We start from the raw sequence: 21,738 nt of genomic DNA, 5'->3' as shown, positions 1-21,738 counted from the left end.
TACTTGAGGGAAACTACTGCTGTCCGGCTGCTCAGGAAGGTGAATTAAGGATTGCTTAATGGGTTGACTGGCGCAGCTCCTGAAATCAGATTGGCAGAGGCCCCTCTCTACCACTTCAACTCAGATAGCAACATTAGAAAGAAGGGCATCTATGTTCCAGAAATCAAATCACAGCCCTGAAAAGGACACTCCAAGATGCATTTGAAGGTTAGACCCCCATGTCCCAGGTCCCTGCAACCCAAAGGACCCCATGACATTCAGATTCCAGCACTGAAGAGGACCCTGCTACAGGTCTATACAGCCAGTCATTACGTTTTCAAAATAAAAGAAGGCAAAGCTGCTAAAGGATAGTGGGTAGGCGCCTCATTTCCTTCCTATCTGGAAAGGCTACTGTAACACCCAACTGCCTCACAAACATTAATTAATTGAGCCTCACAACACAACCATAATGTTACAATGAGGAAACTGAGGCAAGCAAAATTAAGTGACTTGCTAAAGGTCACACAGAAAGTTCGTGGCCAATGTGGAAACTGAACTCATGTCTCTGTTGTCCCAATTCAGTGCCTCAACTGCAAGATCATCCTTCACTAGAAGTGAGTTGGGCCTCATTGTCTTAACAAACAAATGAAAACTGAGACCTACAATTTGGAGCAGAAGCAACTAAAGCGATAAGAAGATATAGACTTTTTGCTTTTACCTGTTAAATCCATGAGCAGTAGTAGAAGTGTATTCGTGGGTAGTCGCTGATATTTTGCTTACGAGCCCTGGACACACCTCTTGTTTTACTTTTGCCATCCTGGTGCTCTAGGGAAAGTCCTGTTCCTTTTCATGTTTGTTTAGTTTGACAGGTTTCTTCATTAAAACTAGATGGTGTCATGCACCTGATAGAGGAGTCTGTGTGACAATCTCACACATACTCCCTTAACAGGAAGCATCCCTCTGCATTTGCTTAGTGTCATATGGGCACTGCACTGAGGTATTAAAGAGGAACACATGAACTGGTTATTAATCCTAGTAATGTAGTGATCACCACAAGATTTGAGAATATTTAGAAAAGCTAGAGTTACCGTTGGCAAATCCAATTCCCCCTAAACCTGTAGGAGTTTGTATTAGGCTAAGTAAAGAAATGGCAGATAGCTTTTGGCAAACCCCAGTCTTTCTTTAAGTACTTAGTCTCATTACTGACTACAGCACATTTGGTCACTTTAACTGTACAATGTTTACTGAACTGTTTTGAAACCTAAGCAGTGATGAATTTTGAAGACCTTGACAGTAGTTTTCAACATCATTAACAGTTTCTAAAACTTTAAAGATTTTCTTAAAACTTTACATAAAAGGCTACTTGATTGCTCACTGATCTGGATGTGAGGGATCTTGCCAGTCCTCCAAGGGATTCCAGTCCCAATGATGATACCACCTCCAAAACTCAAATCCTAAAGACAACAGGGGACTCTGCAGAGATAAAATCCCGATTTTGGACAGCAGTCTAAGAACTCCAATCCCAAGGTGTCTGGGAATGTTTGAAACCTCACGTTCCAACCCCAGTAAAGGTCCCATTGCAACTCAACACCCACTACTCTAGGCAGGATCCTTAGTCTACAAAATGCAAATCTCTACTCCTTTATGTTTAAAATCCTGTTGACATGCATTGTACCATTTTACAAATGTATTATATGTAGTGGTGGCAGCCAAACATGTTGTCCATTTCCATAAAGAACGGTAAAGTGAATTTGGTGCTCATAAATCAGGTCAGGGAACCAAAGTCCCCTGTTTATCCCCAGTTCAGGTACATCATGACCTGTCAGAGTGGAAGCTTCCCCAACACTGCCCTAAGAATGTGACTCAATTTTGAACTGGAAGGTCACCACTGGGGTGTAAGAAGTTTGTTCAGTCTCTAACTACTTCTGTCCAAGGTGCCTCTGGTAAGACTTCAAATGGGGAGGCTGGTTTGTATCTGTTGTAACAGTGTTTTTTGTGATACGGATATTGTTCAATAGGAACAGAGACCCAACTCAGTTCACATCTGCCATTTGAACAACTGTCACAGAGTGACTGGATGGCCACCACCTTGGCTGACACACTCGGGACTGAACTGCGGACCTCCAGAGCTAAAAGCATACGAGGTGCTGCTGCTTGAGATAAAGTATTCTAGATGGGGCTGTAGCAGACTCACACCCTCTGCAGATCAAGCACAGAGGGGGACTTGTAACACATACTCACCAGTGGTCAATGACCTGTAGCCACTACTAATCTGAGATGGATTAGGTTTAGTGGTTTACAGGTGAAATGCTCTATATCCCATTCCCACAGCCACCTAGTCCCTCTCCAGTCATTTTACTATACACTGTGCAAGTGTCCTGCTCATCCTTGACTTAAACATTTAAACCTGCCCTTCCAAAAGCTTAGGTTCTCTTCCTTTCTTAAAAGTTCTGTGATAAATTGCCACAAGAGACTGAAGAGGACAGTCTCTGAAGGCTGCACACATTAAACCTCACACTAGAAGCTTATACATCATCATTATATATATCACCGCCTTTGCTTTCTGAGGTCAGTTTTAGCTGCAACCCAATCTTGGGTCAACAGTGCCCCCAAATTTTGATGGCCTTTGTGAAGTGGTTCTCAGTACAGTTCTCTGTGGAGAGGTGTGCATATCGCAAAATCTACCAGCACTATTGTCAGCAGAGAAGCCATGGAGACTTATCCTCCCACATGTAGAACTGGACTCTTCATGTCAGGGGAGGGAGGGAGAGGACGAACGAGCACATTGGCAGGCAGCATGGGAAGGCTTGTCCAGCCCTTGCCCATGGATAGGATGTGATTTCTTTGCCCCCCATCTCAATTTGACATCATTCACAATTTCTAAATTCAGGCACACAACAGTTTTCAATCACAGAAAGATAGACACAACCAGAAGATGATCATGTTCAGAGAGCCAGTGTGGACATCAAGCTTTGCAAACTAAATCTCCTGGTTAGCTCTCTGTGACCCTCTCTGGATGCAGAGAGAATGATGCCCCATGTCTGAAAATGATACCTCCCTGATCTTTCAGAAAGCAGCCAAGTCTGATCAAGCTAGTTGTGATCTGTTTAAATGAGTAGCACTCCGTTTTAAACCACTCCAAATCTCTTTTGTGTCACTAACCTTTGAATCAGGAATTCAGCTAAATGACTATAGTTGCTTGACTCCTGCAAGGGAAACAGAATCGTCTATCACTTACACGATCTCCAAGCAAGGAAAGCATGGGAGCAGGAAGCCTTCTGGGACACACTAGGAGTCATCATTTTGCTTCATAATTCCACCTTTCATCCCCTGAGGTCCAAACCACTGGGGAAGACAGAGAAGGAGACCACTACAGGCATCTCCCCAGACGCCAGTGCAAGCTAAAATGCTCTCCCCACACAGAACACGCTGGGAGGCTTTCAAACAGAAACAAGGGGAAAAGCACAGGTGCTCCCATGATTAGGCAGCCAAGGCCCCCCTCTCCACTCCCAAAATAATCACAATTATTTAAAGAGAAGTTTCTAGGAGGGGAGGACGTCACTAAATGTCACTTACGAGTTTCACCCCTTTGGCTCCATTCTTTATTCTCATTTAATAATACACCCAGCACAAACGTCTCCAGTTGCTATGGTGGCTAAAGGGACAGTACCAAAATAAAAAAAAATATGCAATAAAAATGTCACTCCGTGTGGTCCTTATACCACCACTATGGATTATTAAAATGGACAAAAGGTTAAGAGTATCATTTGTTTTTCCACCAGAGTTGACTCTGATATTTGCAATCTGCTTGGATAGTGAAATCTGTCAGCTTCACTTCTATTCAATTTCACTGCGAGACTAATCTATTGTGAGGCTTTCATTTTATTTACAAAACACTTATAATTGAAACTTAACACAAAAATTCCATAAGCTTTTCTATCATACTACAGTTATGTAAGAAAAACAGACACATTAAAATTGACAATATCCCTCTGTTTTACACCCCACTTTCAAACAAACAAAAAAAAGCAAGCAAGAGAATATTTGCCTGGATATCTTGGACAATCAGAGTAGCTGTGCTGTGTTTGTCCTCAGTGCTCCCATAGCATTTTGAGTCCTTATGCCAGCCAGTGAACAACGGGTCACACACATCATTGTTCTTGCTCAATAAAGAGGTGTTAAAACCTCAGTGACAAACAGAGGGCATCTGGGAGATTTAACATATCCTTGTCATTAACAGGTAGGGTAAATATACACTAGCAACCAAAGTTTGCTCTGTCAAGCAGGTTTAAATACAAAGTGATTCCATAGAAATCAATGGAGGTATCATAGAATATCAGGGTTGGAAGGGATCTCAGAAGGTCATTTAGTCCAACCCCCTCCTCAAAGCAGGACTAATCCCCAACTAAATCATCCCAGCCAGGGCTTTGTCAAGCCTGACCTTAAAAATATCTAAGGAAGGAGATTCCACCACCTCCCTAGGTAACGCATTCCAGTGTTTCACCACCCTCCTAGTGAAAAAAAGTTTTTCCTAATATCCAACCTAAACCTCCCCCACTGCAACTTGAGACCATTACTCCTTGTTCTGTCATCAGCTACCATTGAGAACAGTCTAGATCCATCCTCTTTGGAACCCCCTTCAGGTAGTTGAAAGCAGCTATCAAATCCCCCCTCATTCTTCTCTTCTGCAGGCTAAACAATCCCAGTTCCCTCAGCCCCTCCTCATAAGTCATGTGTTCCAGTCCCCTAATCATTTTTGTTGCCCTCCGCTGAACATTTTCCAATTTTTCCACATCCTTCTTGTAGTGTGGGGCCCAAAACTGGACACAGTACTCCAGATGAGGCCTCACCAATGTCGAATAGAGGGGAACGATCACATCCCTCGATCTGCTGTATACATCCCAAAATGTCATTGGCCTTCTTGGCAACAAGGGCACACTGTTGGCTCACATCCAGCTTCTCGTCCACTGTCACCCCTAGGTCCTTTTCTGCAGAACTGTTGCTGAGCCACTCAGTCCCTAGTCTGTAGCGGTGCATGGGATTCTTCCGTCCTAGGTGCAGGACTCTGCACTTATCCTTGTTGAACCTCATCAGATTTCTTTTGGCCCAATCCTCCAATTTGTCTAGGTCCCTCTGTATCCTATCCCTACCCTCCAGCGTATCTACCTCTCCTCCCAGTTTAGTGTCATCTGCAAACTTGCTGAGGGTGCAATCCACACCATCCTCCAGATCATTTATGAAGATATTGAACAAAACCGGCCCCAGGACCGACCCTTGGGGCACTCCACTTGATACCGGCTGCCAACTAGACATGGAGCCATTGATCACTACCCGTTGAGCCCAACAATCTAGCCAACTTTCTATCCACCTTAGAGTCCATTCATCCAGGTACTCCATTCTAAGGGAGGGAAACTTGGCCCTTTATTTCCAGTACCCTGTTTCCAGAAACTCTATTGCTACTTTAATTTTCCTCTTACTGCCCCTCTGTCTAGAGGTGGTTATGGAGCATGGAGGGTCATTTTTATGGATGAGTGATATCTGGTGGTTTGAAGTTTGGTTCAGACAAGCACCAAAGTCCTGATGCTTCTCTGAAACTCTGGGAGCGGTTATCAGCCATATTAGTAGATGAAATTTAGCCCTATGCAGGAGACCAGCCTATGCACTGACCAACTTCTATGTCACCAAGGCTTAATTCTGATTTTCAGCCTAGTGTCTGAAAAGTACTTTAAGATTCTCCAGTGGAAATTGCTACAGAAGACCAAAGGAGTAGCACTGTCATGATAAGAGCGACAGAAGAGCCAGTCTCTGTGGGACAAAGGGGAATTTGGGCCCCCAACCACCCATCCCATTTTCATAGGGCAATCCTAATGCTGACAGGGCTTGCAGGCTGGGAAAGTCCCAAAATGCCTTTGGGGCTGAGGTACCACCATCAAAACATGGCATTTACATATTCTATGTCCAGAAGAGAAGTTGAAAAAGGTGACACCTCACGTCTGGCAAGAGGGTCAATTGGGAAGGTGCATTTATCACATTAGGTAAGACTTGAATATAAGCCTCTTCCAAGCTGTCCCAGACCCATGCATAGAACAGCAGGATACAGCTTCTCCTGGCACCCAGCTAGTTAGCCCATTTCATCCCAAGTGACACTCTGTTCCCCTGAGGGACACAGCTCCTCTGCTTTCTTCTAAATATTTAGCTGTGCAAGTTTGTGCTGCAAGACTCAGGAATGTCTTGAGATGGAAGAAGGAAATGGGGTTGCCTGGAGCTGGGCCCAACATTTCTCTGGCAAATTCACTTCAGATAAAACAAAACATTTACAGACATAAATAAGAGACGGGAGACTGGGGGGGGGGAGCTCAAATGTGTCAGCTGCTGTGTCCAGCTTTAGTTCAAAACATAAAAATTAAGGGAGGGAAGGAGGAGGGGAGAAAACGATACATGGAAAAGAATGTAAAAAGCCGTGGGTGCCAGCACAAGCTCAAACCCGCCAGCAAGACAAATGCAAACTAACAGGTATAAGCATGTTGCCTTATATGGGAAATTTTTCTGCTGCATTTGGCCCTGTTTATAGGAATTCTCTCTTAGTTTCAATGTAACCACATGTCACTGTCTCCGGTCTCCAATACTGGACAGCTCAATGTGAGGAGCCTGGGCCTGCAAAGTTTACCTCAACAGTGACTTTCATAAGAGTGTTCCTCATCTCCCATAAACCATAACACTGCGAATGGAGGCCTAGAACGATCAGACCAAGGGAGGCCAGCTTCCAGAGCTGATATTCGTGTTATAGTAACTTGAAAAAATAAATAATAAATAATAATATTTACTAATGGTTTAGGGTAAACAGAAGGTGCTCCACCCCCTCCTGCAGGTGGGAAGGGGAACTCAGTCTCCATCCTTCCTTCGAACCTTGGTCTCCCTGTTGAGATGGTCCACAAGAGTAGCAATTGTGATGATGGCTTTTGGGATGGGGACACCTGGCTTCTCAAAACCACTGATAAAACGTCAGATGGTAACTTGCTCACTACTGACCCTTGGAGGATTCAAACTAGAGTTTGAATTATTAGTGTTAAAGGGTCCATTATCCTTTCCCAATCCCCTGAGCCATCCAGCACCTTCAGTGAGTCAAGGTGAAAAGTACATCCAGGAAGCAAGTAGGTTGATACTCTATCATTTGTATAAAAAATTTAATGAGCAAATCAGCCATATTCCTATTAAAAAGCAGTAACTATAACAGATTGCTGTAGTGATCATTCCTAAGGATAGACGAATTGCTGATAAAATACAGTCTTCCTCTACCTATGTTATACTGGGACAGAAATACCAATCCAGAGAAGTCCAGCATACTCAGTGGAATATCATGAATTCAGCTACAAGACAGAAAGCAAGGAGCAGGAATAAGTGGACGTTTTCAACGTGGAAGGAGGTAAATAGTGAAGTACTCCAATGATCTGAATTTGAACAGGTGTTACTTAATGATATGAAGCCAGGAAGATTGTAAGGAGCCTCAGAAGGCCCGCCAATGAGGCAATTGGGCAACATGAGAACAGATAAAATTTAGCAGAGAAGAGTGCAGAGTAATATCCACTTTGAACTATTCATGCACATTGATGGTTTGTAAATGAAATATAACCACTCCTGAGACGAGATCCAGGCATCACTGTGGATATCTCAATGAAAATATCAGCTCAGTTCTTAGCCGTAGTAAAAAAAAAAGCAAGCAAGCAAGCTTAGGAATACATACAATGCTGAAAATATTATAAAACCATTTTGTAAATTTTGATATATCCTCATCTAGAATGTTGTGTTCAGTTTTGGTCAACTCATCTCAAGAAGGATATAGCAGAAAAATAGAAAAAGGGCAACAAAAATTATTAGAGGCTTGGAAAGACTCCCATATGAAAAGAGATATTAAAAGATTTGAATTGTTTAGTTTATAAAGGAAGTGAATAAAAGGGGATATAATGGGGTATCCACAATAAGCCTTGCTGTAGACAAGGTCAGTTAAGCACACCTACTTACCCTTTATTTTAATGCAAGAACAAGAGGGCACCCAATTAAATTGAAAAGATAAGAAATTTAAAACTGATAAAAGGATTTTTCCCGCTCACAGAGCACATAATTCACCTGTGGAACTTCCAGTCACAAAATATTGAAGTAAATTATTACCATTTGTTATTTTTGTGATGCACAGATTTGTGCTAGGGACTTCACAGTAACTAGAAAGACAGTCTCTACTTCAGAGAGCTTACAGTCTAAAGAAAAATGCTTAGTATGATTTAAAAAAATCTGTTAGGCATTTGTATAATAGCAAAAATAACATTGCAGCATGAATTAGGAAGAAACTTCCCCTGCAGGCATAGTTTTGCCTACATGGGAGTTTTACATCATCCTCTGAAGCAGCAGATACCAGTCATTGCTACAGACAGGATACTAGAGTAAATTAACCATTGGTCTGATCTAGTACGGCAATTACTATGTTCAATTCCCACCAGAGCAGCAACACAGAGCAATAGTTTGGTATAGTCATGATGGGCATTTGGATTTCTAGCACAGCTTTACTGAATGAAATCCATGTTTCCTTCCTCAATTCCTATGCCTTTGATTTTCACTTATCTTCCTCCTACTGATCAATATGAGCTGCAAAATCTGCTAATATCTGAGCAGAGCTTTGTCCATGACAGCATTTGCACAGCTGTACCTGCTGTAGCCTGGTAATGCTGTCCCCTACCTGTCTCCCCAGAAGCACAACGGTTTGCAGGATCCCATTATCTACTCCACACATTATGAGGAGACTCAGCCCCACAAGTCAGATCCATCAAAGGGCAGCATTTTTGATTGCTGAGTTTTAATAAACAAATGGCATTTTCTATTCACTATTTAGCTACTTTGGCATTTTAAAGAATAGCTCAGATCATAATGATGAAATTTCTGCATTCACAGTAAACTGGCACCAACAAAGAGGATAATAGTCATATAAATTAGTCTAGGAACAGGGAGCCAAGCTGGGAAATATGCACTTATTAGAACAATCACAGAGCTTCAGAGAAGGAATTGAGGATGCGTGCAAGGGAGTGATGATTGTGGGGGAAATCACTGAAACAGTCAGCCCAGCACACAGCTGCAGTAACAAAAGCATGAACCAGATACAAGACCATACAAATACAGGCAGAGAATATGAACTAGAAGCAATGATCCCGGATTGCATAAGGCACTGGGAGCTGACATCAATAGAGTTACACCAAGGATGCATTGGGCCACTGTGCATGCCACTCAACCTCTTCAAAATTCATTTCTTCAGCGACCTTTTTCCAAACAAATTACATTTATGAACAAAAATTCCCAGTGCACTTGGGAGAAAAGATTATGCCTGGTCTCTTACCCATTCATTTAGATTACAGGCCATTTGAGAGTAGGGAGCTTGTCTTTCCCTTTTTATTGTATAGCACAGAGTACACTGACTAATCAATAAAAAACTAACACTATGTTGTAATTTAGCCCAGCAGCTGGGTGAAACCTTCCTAACAGAACTTGGAACCATTTGAAGCTCAGCAGGTTTGCGATTTTGTTACAAACCTGAAGCTCAAGCCAGGTGTGCTTAATGTAAGCGGGGAAATAGTCCTGCTCTTGTGGGGAACTTTCCTGGCTTCTGCACTACCCCGGTGAAGTGGGCTAGCGAAAGGATCTGAGTCCTTGTTCCCACTTCCTTTACCCAGTGGCCTCCCTGCCCTTGAGGACTCCTCTTCCACTCTCCTGTCTGGCAGAGTCCTCGTAACCCCAACAAGGCTGGGCCCAGGATTCCTGGGGGGCTCGACCCCCAACCCTGCTGTGGTCACCTCGGACAGGGGTGCTAGGGTGTCCCCACTCCGGGGTACTCTCTCTGCACTGGGCACTTCTCTGACCCACTGACCATTACATACAAGTTAAAGCAAATGCAAGTTATTTAATCAACAATTAATTTTAAAAAGAATAAGCAAAAATGGGAAAGGTTAAAGGAAACATATCACCCTGCTCTGTGGCAGGGAACATCACAAACAGTGTCTCTGGAACATCAGGGCAGTCCACAGTCTGTTCCTTGTAAGTCCCAGGCCTTCTTCTCAGTCCCTGGCTGTGCTGCAGTGATGCTGTGGGTTGGACGCTCGCTCTGGTGGTGGCCACACGTTCTCAGGCTCTAAGTGGTAGGACCCCTCTTCCCAGTAACGCCCCCGCCCTGTCGGGGTGACGATCCAAGCCTGGCCTGCAGAGACTCTTGGCTGAGGCATCTCCCTGAACTGGCCCCGCTGCCCAGGGTCCCCCTAGGTTTCCCCAGCTGCTCACCGCACCCAGCTCCAGACTGCTCCAGCCCCAGCTGCACCACTCTGTCTCTGCACTGCCGCTGCTCTGCCTCCAGTCCCTGGGCTGCTTCTTTGGCCCCTCTGGCTCTGGTTGCTACAGCTCTGCTCCCAGAACAGGTCTGCTCTGCAGGCTGCTTCTGTGACTCTGCTCCCAGCACTGACCGGCTTCCTGGGCTGCTTTTCTGGCCTCTCTGGCTCTGGTTGCTGCAGCTGTCCTCCCAGGGCAAGTCTGCTCTCTCTGGGCTGTGCCTCTGGCTTTGGGGCTGCAGCTCTGCTCCCAGGACAGGGTCTGCTCTCTCTGGGCTGCTTTTCTGGTCCCTCTGGATCTGGCACAGCTCTGCTCCCCAGCTTAGCTTGGGCCCCTGCTTTCCCCTTAGCTCAGCCCCACTCTGTCTGACCCAGGCAAATCCAGCTCACACGGAGAATGGGACCTCCCTGGCCTCCTGACTCTCTGATTAGCCTGCCCGCCCTGTCATTCAGGCTCACCTGGAACATTGGCCTCTCCCCATTGTTCCTGAGGGCTGTCAGTCTCAGGGTCCTGATTCCCCATCGACCCTTCCCCCTTTTTAGTACTGGGAGATAGCAACTAAAACACCCCCACTGAATGTTAGTAACGGGGCAACAGTCCCCTTACATTAAGTTCACAAACTTTTTGCCAGGGTTGGATCAAGTTTTGATCAAGCCTCACTGTTCCGGGTAGACAATGTGCAGAGCCAAGAGGTTTGGCCTGAATTTTGCTTTGGGTACTTAACTTTGGGGGATAGAATGGGTGTTCAAACTTGACACTCAATGCAAACCTCAACAGAAGCAAAAGTGGAACGTGGATGGCACATCCTGCAAGGATAGTGAACATCCATGTGATCAGAACATCCAGAGGTGTTTTGATCTCTACTCCCATTTCTGTGTAAGGACTAGTCAGGAGTAGATCTGGAACTTTCTTTCAGACATCTACCTGAAAGTCTGGATCCTGACCACAAGCAGAGATGGGGCCCAAACCAAACATCATAATATCAAGACTTCTGTAATGAAGCCAAATCAAAACCCTGGAGGAGGAGTTGAACTTTGCCACTCAGGCCCATCTCGGTCTGTTCTGAACCTGTGTGGCCTAGAGTACTCAGGCTGGAAAACCTATAAGATCCTAGAGTACTCAGGTTGGAAAACCTGAGATTACTCCATATTTCCTGCTCCTGCCTGGGAATATTGTAGAAAGGGCCTATTGTGTGGGATTTCGGGGCGGCAGTTTAGATCTCTGAAGATATGGGGACATTAAGAATAAACATTTAAAAAATCAAGGGGAAAAAAAGTGAACTGAACTTTTTCAAACCTCAGAGAAAATTTTGTTCAGTTCAAGCTTTGGGCCAAGATCCCAGTGATCAAAACCACTGGCTTATGCCTGTTTATTCTCATACATCGCACAATCCCATCTTAGAGAGTGTGGGAACTCTTTAGCAGGTTTATTACAGACTCACACCAAACTGGGCACTAAGACAAAGGATAATATATTCAATGGAGAAGATTTGTAACAGGAGGGTGAGTTTGAAGTTTTGTCATCCTGGGTCAGGTGGAGTGTATCACAGCATAAACAAAGAGCAGATGGGGCCAGACCAGCAGGACACGAGAATTGTCCAGCTGCATGTTTAAAGAGAGCCAGGAAGTCAGTGACAGTTGTTGGTCCCCAGAGTACGTGCCAAAAACTCAGCCTAATCACCCCAGCTCTCCTGCCATTGGGCCAGATGCCTGAAAGAGGGAGCTGTGTAAGCTGAATTTGACCCTTTTGTCACCCCTCTTTCTCTTTGGCCAAACAGCGCGGGAAAAGTGTTTCCTTTTCTCAACCTTCTGTAAGACTTGGAATGGCCTCTTCCCTGTTCCAGCCGTTCCTTCCCTCCCCTTCCCTGCTCATTCTTAGGGCTTTTAGTTTGAGTTTACTGTTGCCATGCAGAAAACGTTTTGTCTGAAAGTTTGGAGGCTATAGTTTGCTGGTGCAGACTCTGAAACCTTCACCCAGCAAAGGCAATCGTTTCTACCATTTGTACTAAGGCGAAGGGTAATCGAGTGGTTGGAGCAAGGGACAGGGAATCAGGACTTCTGCATTCTAATCTCATCTCTGCCATTCACTGGCTGTTTAACCATGGGCAAGTCCCTTAACATGTCTCAGTTTCACCATCTGTAAAATAGGAATAACTACACTTACCTACTTCACAGGGAATTGTGAAGCTAAGTCAATTGTTGTTTGTAAATAACTGAGATCTTTACAGAAGGATAACTTATGTTATATCCCCCTCTCTCCCACTGAGAGACCCAAAACACCTTCAGTTTGGATGCATCAAGCTTTGATCTGGATTATTTTCTCCAGAAAATGCAGTCTGACAGTTCATACATGGCACAGCCTCTGCAGTGAGAGAACATTAATACAGACCATGCAACTTACAAAGCATTGCTGTGGTGGGTTGCACTCACCTATTGAGCAGTGCCTTTCTCTTTGGCTACCAGCACCCCTGAAAGCTATCAGCCTGTCTCGGTGAGTCTTCTGTGTCTTGGCCCTCCATCCAGGTCACATACTCCAAAACCCCTAATAACAAACTCAAAAATTGAAACTGTTCCTTGTCTTCTGGGCCAATTATAAACAAAATCAATTCTTACCCTTTCTAGGTTAAACTCTCTCTCTGGGACGGAATCAGCGAAGTTCCTTCTTAGCCCCTGCCACTGACTGTGGCCAGCAAGAGACCCTGGCCCTGCCTGGTTTCTCTGGCAGCAGGCAGCTCCTTTTATTTCAGCCTGGTGGGTCTTAATTGGCTTTTGCTAGTTCCTAGCCCTTCTGTCTTCTGGATGACCAGATCTCACTGGTTCCCAAAATGGCTGCTGTTTTCCTCACTGCTAATTGTTTTCTAGGGCAGGGTGTAACAGAGCCTCCAGTATGGGGCCACAAAGGCCTGGTATCCGCAGTCAAAATTGCCCAGAAATGAAAATAGCTACCACAGCGTTACCAAAAATGTCAGCACTGAGACTCTTTGAAGGGAGTCATGCTCCCTTCCAAATGGTTGTATTGGTCCATTAGTTGCTCTTCCCCAGAGCACTATGAGGATCAGAAGAGAAACAGGACCCAAGGGAAGGGAAAACTGTGATATTTTGGGGATCATCCAGTAAGGGGTTCTGTTACTGCCAGCTCTGTAACCTTGGGTGCCTTTTGTTGTGCAGCTTTTGTTCAGACCCCTGACACTAGTAGCTTGTACACACGCACAAGATCTCACCCTGGCTTCCACCAGCCTAGTCACTCCTTGCAGGTTTCAGAGTAGCAGCCGTGTTAGTCTGTATTCGCAAAAAGAAAAGGAGTACTTGTGGCACCTTAGAGACTAACCAATTTATTTGAGCATGAGCTTTCGTGAGCTACAGCTCACTTCATCGGATGCTCAAATAAATTTGTTAGTCTCTAAGGTGCCACAAGTACTCCTTGCAGGGTAACACCAACACCAACAGCCCTTCCAGTCCTGAGTCTTCCTAAATCCATATTCCCCAAGTTCTTAACTACCAGACACTCGGACTTTTCCTGCCAATTCGTCACCCTCTAAAGGCATGAAACCAGTCCCCCCAACCACCAGCCTACTTTGACACACAGTTAGCAGAACAGAGGGGTAAAAATGAACAGAAGGTTTGTTTCATAGAAAAACCACAGATTCAAAGATGAAACAGTAAGGGGAAAACAAACACATAAAAGTTACACAGAAAACAAAGGCACAACCTCAGGCTTTACACTTCTAGTATTAGAAAAGGGATTTTATCTAAAAAAAAAGTTCTCTCTTGCCTCTGAACAGTTTCCCAGCATATCCCATGCCATAGAGGGGATCCAGCATTTCACAGACAGCACCTGCCAAGTGACTGTCCCTCAGTTTCTGGATCCCAAAATTCAGACACAAGCCTGCTTTTAAAAGGCTTTTTTTCTCTTTTTTATTTTTCTTCTCTTAGGCCATGGTGACTCATGTTTATTTAGTGTGGAAATCCTTCTTGATTGAAGAGCGTTTGTCTCTTCAATAAGAAAAGGAGTACTTGTGGCACCTTAGAGACTAACCAATTTATTTGAGCATGAGCTTTCGTGAGCTACAGCTCACTTCATCAGATGCATACCGTGGAAACTGCAGCAGACTTTATATATACACAGAGAATATGAAAAAATACCTCCTCCCACCCCATTGTCCAGCTGGTAATAGCTTATCTAAAGTGATCATCAGGTGGGCCATTTCCAGCACAAATCCAGGTTTTCTCACCCTCCACCCCCCCACACAAATTCACTCTCCTGCTGGTGATAGCCCATCCAAAGTGACAACTCTTTACACAATGTGCATGATAATAAAGTTGGGCCATTTCCTGCACAAATCCAGGTTCTCTCACCCCCTCACCCCCCTCCCAAAAACCACACACACAAACTCACTATCCTGCTGGTAATAGCTCATCCAAAGTGACCATTCTCCCTACAATGTGCATAATTAAGGTGGGCCATTTCCAGCACAAATCCAGGTTTTCTCACATCCCCCCCACCCCCATACACACACAAACTCACTCTCCTGCTGGTAATAGCTCATCCAAACTGACCACTCTCCAAGTTTAAATCCAAGTTAAACCAGAACATCGGGGGTGGGGGGTAGGAAAAAACAAGAGGAAATAGGCTACCTTGCATAATGACTTAGCCACTCCCAGTCTCTATTTAAGCCTAAATTAATAGTATCCAATTTGCAAATGAATTCCAATTCAGCAGTTTCTCGCTGGAGTCTGGATTTGAAGTTTTTTTGTTTTAAGATAGCGACCTTCATGTCTGTGATTGTGTGACCAGAGAGATTGAAGCATTCTCCGACTGGTTTATGAATGTTATAATTCTTGACATCTGATTTGTGTCCATTTATTCTTTTACGTAGAGACTGTCCAGTTTGACCAATGTAAATGGCAGAGGGGCATTGCTGGCACATGATGGCATATATCACATTGGTGGATGTGCAGGTATACGAGCCTCTGATAGTGTGGCTGATGTTATTAGGCCCTGTGATGGTGTCCCCTGAATAGATATGTGGGCACAATTGGCAACGGGCTTTGTTGCAAGGATAAGTTCCTGGGTTAGTGGTTCTGTTGTGTGGTATGTGGTTGTTGGTGAGTATTTGCTTCAGGTTGCGGGGCTGTCTGTAGGCAAGGACTGGCCTGTCTCCCAAGATTTGTGAGAGTGTTGGGTCATCCTTTAGGATAGGTTGTAGATCCTTAATAATGCGTTGGAGGGGTTTTCAGGGGACACCATCACAGGGCCTAATAACATCAGCCACACTATCAGAGGCTCGTTCACCTGCACATCCACCAATGTGATATATGCCATCATGTGCCAGCAATGCCCCTCTGCCATTTACATTGGTCAAACTGGACAGTCTCTACGTAAAAGAATAAATGGACACAAATCAGATGTCAAGAATTATAACATTCATAAACCAGTCGGAGAACACTTCAATCTCTCTGGTCACGCAATCACAGACATGAAGGTCGCTATCTTAAAACAAAAAAACTTCAAATCCAGACTCCAGCGAGAAACTGCTGAATTGGAATTCATTTGCAAATTGGATACTATTAATTTAGGCTTAAATAGAGACTGGGAGTGGCTAAGTCATTATGCAAGGTAGCCTATTTCCTCTTGTTTTTTCCTACCCCCCCCCCCCGATTTTCTGGTTTAACTTGGATTTAAACTTGGAGAGTGGTCAGTTTGGATGAGCTATTACCAGCAGGAGAGTGAGTCTGTGTGTGTATGGGGGTGGGGGGGATGTGAGAAAACCTGGATTTGTGCTGGAAATGGCCCACCTTAATTATGCACATTGTAGGGAGAATGGTCACTTTGGATGAGCTATTACCAGCAGGATAGTGAGTTTGTGTGTGTGGTTTTTGGGAGGGGGGTGAGGGGGTGAGAGAACCTGGATTTGTGCAGGAAATGGCCCAACTTTATTATCATGCACATTGTGTAAAGAGTTGTCACTTTGGATGGGCTATCACCAGCAGGAGAGTGAATTTGTGTGGGGGGGTGGAGGGTGAGAAAACCTGGATTTGTGCTGGAAATGGCCCACCTGATGATCACTTTAGATAAGCTATTACCAGCAGGACAGTGGGGTGGGAGGAGGTATTTTTTCATATTCTCTGTGTATATATAAAGTCTGCTGCAGTTTCCACAGCATGCATCCGATGAAGTGAGCTGTAGCTCACGAAAGCTCATGCTCAAATAAATTGGTTAGTCTCTAAGGTGCCACAAGTACTCCTTTTCTTTTTGCGAATACAGACTAACACGGCTGTTACTCTGAAACCTGTCTCTTCAATGTCTTCCCATTAACATTAATGGTCCCCCATTGTCTCTTCTTCATTGGACAAAGGGTTGTTACTTGGAGCTGGTTTTGTGTAAACACCTGTCTTGAGAGGTGCCTGTCCTTGCTATAAGAAAAGGAGTACTTGTGGCACCTTAGAGACTAACCAATTTATTTGAGCATGAGCTTTTGTAGCTCATGCTCAAATAAATTGGTTAGTCTCTAAGGTGCCACAAGTACTCCTTTTCTTTTTGCGAATACAGACTAACACGGCTGTTACTCTGAAACCTGTCCTTGCTATAAGGTGTGGTTGAAATTGTAGTATAGGTTATGAGCTGAGTTTTCTATATACATAAATGCATATACATACAGACTGTGGTTATGAATCTATCTCATGACCGTCAAGTTCAGAACACTACAAGCTTTCATGAAAGACCTTACTTGATACACTGTGATAGTACAATAATATAGTATGCAATCAGTTGATTCAACTGCTCATTTTGGGGGTTTAACCCAGTGACATACTAACTTTTTTTTGTCGCACCCCCTTTACCATTTATAGAATTTGTCACCCCCCCCCCATCACTTGTAATTTGAAGTAATCCATTACTTCTGCACTACTGCTGGTGGCAGTACTGCCTTCAGAGCTGGGTGGCCAGAGAGCAGCGGCTGCTGGCCGGGGCATTCATGTTGTTTGCCAAGTGGAAAGACTATTTTTTTAATACAGCTCCCGTCCCACCCCACAATACCCACTCTATTTTTATCCTGCTCCTGCTGTTGTGGTAGTGTGACTCAGGGTGCCTGGGACAGCCGTCACTGAAAATGCCAGGCTGCAAAAAGGATAGCAGATTCTCCCAAAACTGGTGGTTAACACTGAATTTAGATTTACCAACCAGTCACAAACTGTGCTCCTGATCCCCGACACTGGTTTTCAAGAAGCCAATAAAGAAATCAAACTGCCCCCTTTACTGCATTCCCAATTCTCTGGCTCCCAATCAGACATAGATCCAGTACAGTGAGAAGTTACCTAAAAATGCTGCTCACTATACAAAATGTTCTTCTGACCCCAAAGGGCCAGCCACATTACCAGGTCAGTACAGTTTTGGATCTTACTCAAAATACTATGCTGCCAGCCAATCCTGTGATGTCTAAAACGAAAGGTTTATTAGAAAAAAGAAAAAAGAAAAGAAAAGAAAAGAAAAGAAAAGAAAAGAAAAGTTGTTAAATGGTAAAGCAATCAGATACATACAGATGCTTCGAAGTCCATATGTCAGGTTCTTAGCAGTATTAGTCAGTTGGCTGGCTTGCAAGTCCCCCTGGAACACATCCAAAGTTTGGATGGGCCATTCAGTCCTTTGTTCAGAGCTTCATTTGTAGAAAAGTTGCTTCTGGGGGTAAGAAGCAGGAAGGATTGAAGACAAAATGGAAATAATGCAGCTGCCCTTTATATTTCTCTTTCCATGTGGCTTGTACTTCCTGTATGCCAAACACAAGTTTCGCAGCACATGGCATGGAAAAGCCTTAGAGTTCTGTCCACCAACTTGCCCCTACATGCCTTGCTGACTCATAAGGTGTATCCCCCGGCTCCTTTCAATGGATTCATTGTACAGCTGATTACCCTTGATTGGCCATCAAACGGGCTAGGCAGTGCTGCTGCCAATCTGTCTGGGGGTATCACCCAGAAACACAGCACAAGTTTGGAAATATACCCTGCAGATATACCCTACTTATCTATAACTCACAATACAAAGGTGATACAAACATATAAACAAGATCGTCATACTTGGCAAATCATAGCATTTTCACAGGTACCTTACATGGTCAGATTCCTTGCAATTTTATAATATTGGTAACAACAATATCATAAAGTGTCTCCCAGATTCCATGCAGTGTCACAGGAATAGGATCCCAGTTTCTTTGTCCCCCAGCCCCCGCGAGAACCTCTTGTGCCCACACTGGGGGTGAGGGTGGGGGTGTGCGCCGCAGTTTTGCACACCATTGGTTTAAACCTTCGGTTCTCACCTTGGGCTGTCTGGATGCTGATTATCACAGATCCGATCTCCTTGAAAACTGGAACAGTAGAGCCATTGATGGTACTAGAGATTTTCTTGTTTATATATAAGTGGTGTGTTTACATCTACCCTTTCAGTGGTGATAGGGAGAGGAAGGTTTCCACAGAGACTGTGGGATTATATTTGCTAGAAGTCTCCTCCACCTCTCCTGGAAGGCTTAAATCTACATTCTGTTGCAGGAGGAGGTGGTGTTCCTTTGAAAATGAATTTGCAATAAGATACGGCTACAAAAGAAATCATGTCATGCAGCTGAGAAGAGAGAGTTCTGGGTAGGGCTCTGGGGGACATCATCTGGTTTACTGCACTCAGTCCTGGGCATCATATTATCAGGGAGATATTGAAAAAAATAGGAGGGAGTTCAGGGAAAAAAACCAAAAATGATCAGGGAGCTAGAGGGGCTATGTTATGAGGAAGGATTAAAAGAGCTAAAAATCTTTGTAGCTTGGCTTAATGACAACTAAGGGAGGACTTTATAACAGTCTAAAGTGTAGGAAGAGTGCAAATAATAAAAATAGAAGAGGAATTATTTTGTGCTATTATGGGCAGGGTAAGAGTAGGATCAAATGGGATGATATAAAGACAGGGGAGATTAAAGATCAGGGAAGCTAGCCTTACAGTGATATGTATTAAGTTGTGGGAATGGTGGAAGCACCATCGCTTGAGAATTTTTAAGATAGACTGGACAAGACACTAAAAAATGTTATGAAGGGAAGGAGCTTGCATTTGCAGGGCTGGAGGGAAAAGGCATATTGTATATTGTTTCTAACTTTTGTGATTCTATGAAACATCAGGCCCCTGTTTGTTGGAAGAGCAAAGTACTGAGGTTGCTTTAAAGATCCGAAACATCTCTGCAGAGAAAGCTGCCATGCTGGGCAGTAATTCCATGCCCCTGGGCTTGGTTCTATCAGGAAGAAAGATCTGCAGAACTGCACAGCATCCCCCCCATCCCTGGCCCCCAAAACTGCCGAACCTGTGAGTTCTCACCAGGTATTTGGAAGTTCTTATTCAGTGAATCCCAACTTCCTCTGAGTCTTCCCATTACTACATCAAGCTCCACACAGCCAATCTGTTCACTCCAGTTTATAGCTTAAAGGAGATTTTCCATTTGGGGCAAATTTTGTGTTCATAAAAGTAACACTGACTGGAGAGAGGCAGTATGCAGGCAAGGTAAGGTGCAGCCTTCCTCCTCATCAATTCTGTGACACAGCTCAATCCTGACCTGTGCTTCTGTCCCACCATTCCAGTCCCCCACAATTCAGTCCTGACCTGTGATACCCCATTCTAGGCCTTGGCCTCTTCCATCCAGACACTCATGAACTGGATAGCGGATGTGATATGTGAACACACTCAGTTAGAGATAGGTCTACACTGCAGCTGAGAGGTGTGATTCCCAGCCCAGCTAGACAGACTCACACTAACTTTGCTTAAGCTAGCGCACTAAAAAATAAAAGTGTGAACGCTGTGGCATAGGTTCATGCCCATGGGGTCAGGCAGGTTTGGACTTCAGCGGCTAGCCTGAGTCCCTGCCAGTGCCACAACGTCCACACTGCTATTTTTAGTGCACTTGCTTGAGTGGAGCTGGCAGGAGTCTGCCTACCTATACTGGGAACTGCACCTCCCAGTTGCTGTGTAGACATACCCCAAAAACTCTAATTTTACCACCCTCATTCAAGTGGACTGGTAACCTACTGTACAGACAGGCCCACTGATTTCAGAGGGCCACGTATGCAGTAAGGTGCTATGCAATGTAAGAAAGGATGGCAAAATTAGTCTCTCAGATATTAGATTAAACCCAGTAAAATGATACTGGTCACTCCTCCTGGCTGGGTCACTCCTTACCTAAGATATTCTAAGAAAAACAGCTCTGCTTTGAAAATGATCTTTCAAATACCTTTTACCTAGTGTAACGGAGGGTTCTGCAAGTACCATCTCTGGGGGAAGCTTTGGCAATAATATTCAGAATTAGCATAAGAAAAAGCATAATGTGGATAGTTAAGTGTGTCAGATACAACTTCTTCCAGTGTTTTAGACTTTAACCTGCATGATCCATTGTACTTTGAACCATACAGGCCCCACAAACCAGTGTGCGTGCAACACAGTACTCACACATAACTATGTAATAAAGAGTGACTCTACAATTGCAAACCACTAGACGGAAGGGGAAAAAATGATGAGGAAAGCAATTTCAGCGTGGAGTTTTCCAATGGGATATTTTAAACACCAGTGAGGAAAAGAAAGGATTTTTCAAAATTAAAGAAAAATGTCTTGCCTGACCACTTTGAACCTGACTTCTATAGTGTGTCCTTCCCCCTCTATATAAATGACGCCCCCATGCATACATATACATGTCTGCCATCCCGGACAAGCTCCACTTGTCTTCATATCTGGCGCAGGCAGCAAATAGAAGTTATTGAACCTTCAAGGTCTATCTCCCAGCACTGCTGAACACATGCCGGCATTTCTCAGACGTGAACCCTGGTGCCTGATGCTTTTGGCTAGGAAAACTTTAGCAGCAGCTGGATCCACGTCATATAGAGGGAGGCAGCAGGTCTGCCAGCCCTGCTAAAGCAGCCAGGGGCAAGCTGCCGCGAGCTCTCAGCAGCCGGGGGAGGGGGGAAGGAATAATACAAAGCAAGTACAGATCGCTGGCTGATTCCACAAGAAGAGAAGCAAAATGACAAAATAAGGGCTGTAATTGCAGGGAAGAGACCTATAATTCTCTCCACGCAGCACCCCTTGTTAGTATGTGCAGAACAGATGTCTCCAGCTGGGGCTCTTGCCAGTTTAGCAGAGGTATTGTCACTGGATGGGGACTATGCACTATAAAGGCAATCTTTGATGTGCTTGGTAACTGCAATCACGGCTGTGGGGTTATGTTCCTTCCTTGAAATGAGGGAACAGCTTGTTCTTCCATGCCTTGCCTCTCTTCTCTCCAGCAAAGTGCAGGGCCTTGGCTGGGTCAGGATAGCAGAGACATTGTGGGGCCAAACAACATCTGAGGAGAGGGAAAGGCCGGTGGGTAAAAGCATAGACTTAACATTT

General features: G+C 44.4%; 1 protein-coding gene across 2 annotated transcripts in view; it reads right to left on the bottom strand.

Moving 5' to 3' along the window:
• The window catches only part of ACCS (1-aminocyclopropane-1-carboxylate synthase homolog (inactive)), an 86,822-nt gene that overhangs the window by 37,315 nt on the left and 27,769 nt on the right, over positions 1-21,738 (bottom strand). Inside the window, exon 2 of one of the 2 annotated variants that reach the window (XM_073348052.2) lies at positions 17,874-18,012. The exons of the other annotated variant lie outside the window; for it this stretch is intronic. The gene's annotated coding sequence lies outside the window, so the exon portion shown is untranslated. The remainder of the gene's footprint in view (positions 1-17,873; positions 18,013-21,738) is intronic. 2 annotated transcript variants of the gene reach the window in all.

Source organism: Lepidochelys kempii, chromosome 6 (genome assembly GCF_965140285.1).
Source record: "Lepidochelys kempii isolate rLepKem1 chromosome 6, rLepKem1.hap1, whole genome shotgun sequence".
Lineage (NCBI taxonomy): Eukaryota > Metazoa > Chordata > Testudines > Cheloniidae > Lepidochelys > Lepidochelys kempii.
This window is presented reverse-complemented; position numbering and strand designations above follow the sequence as displayed.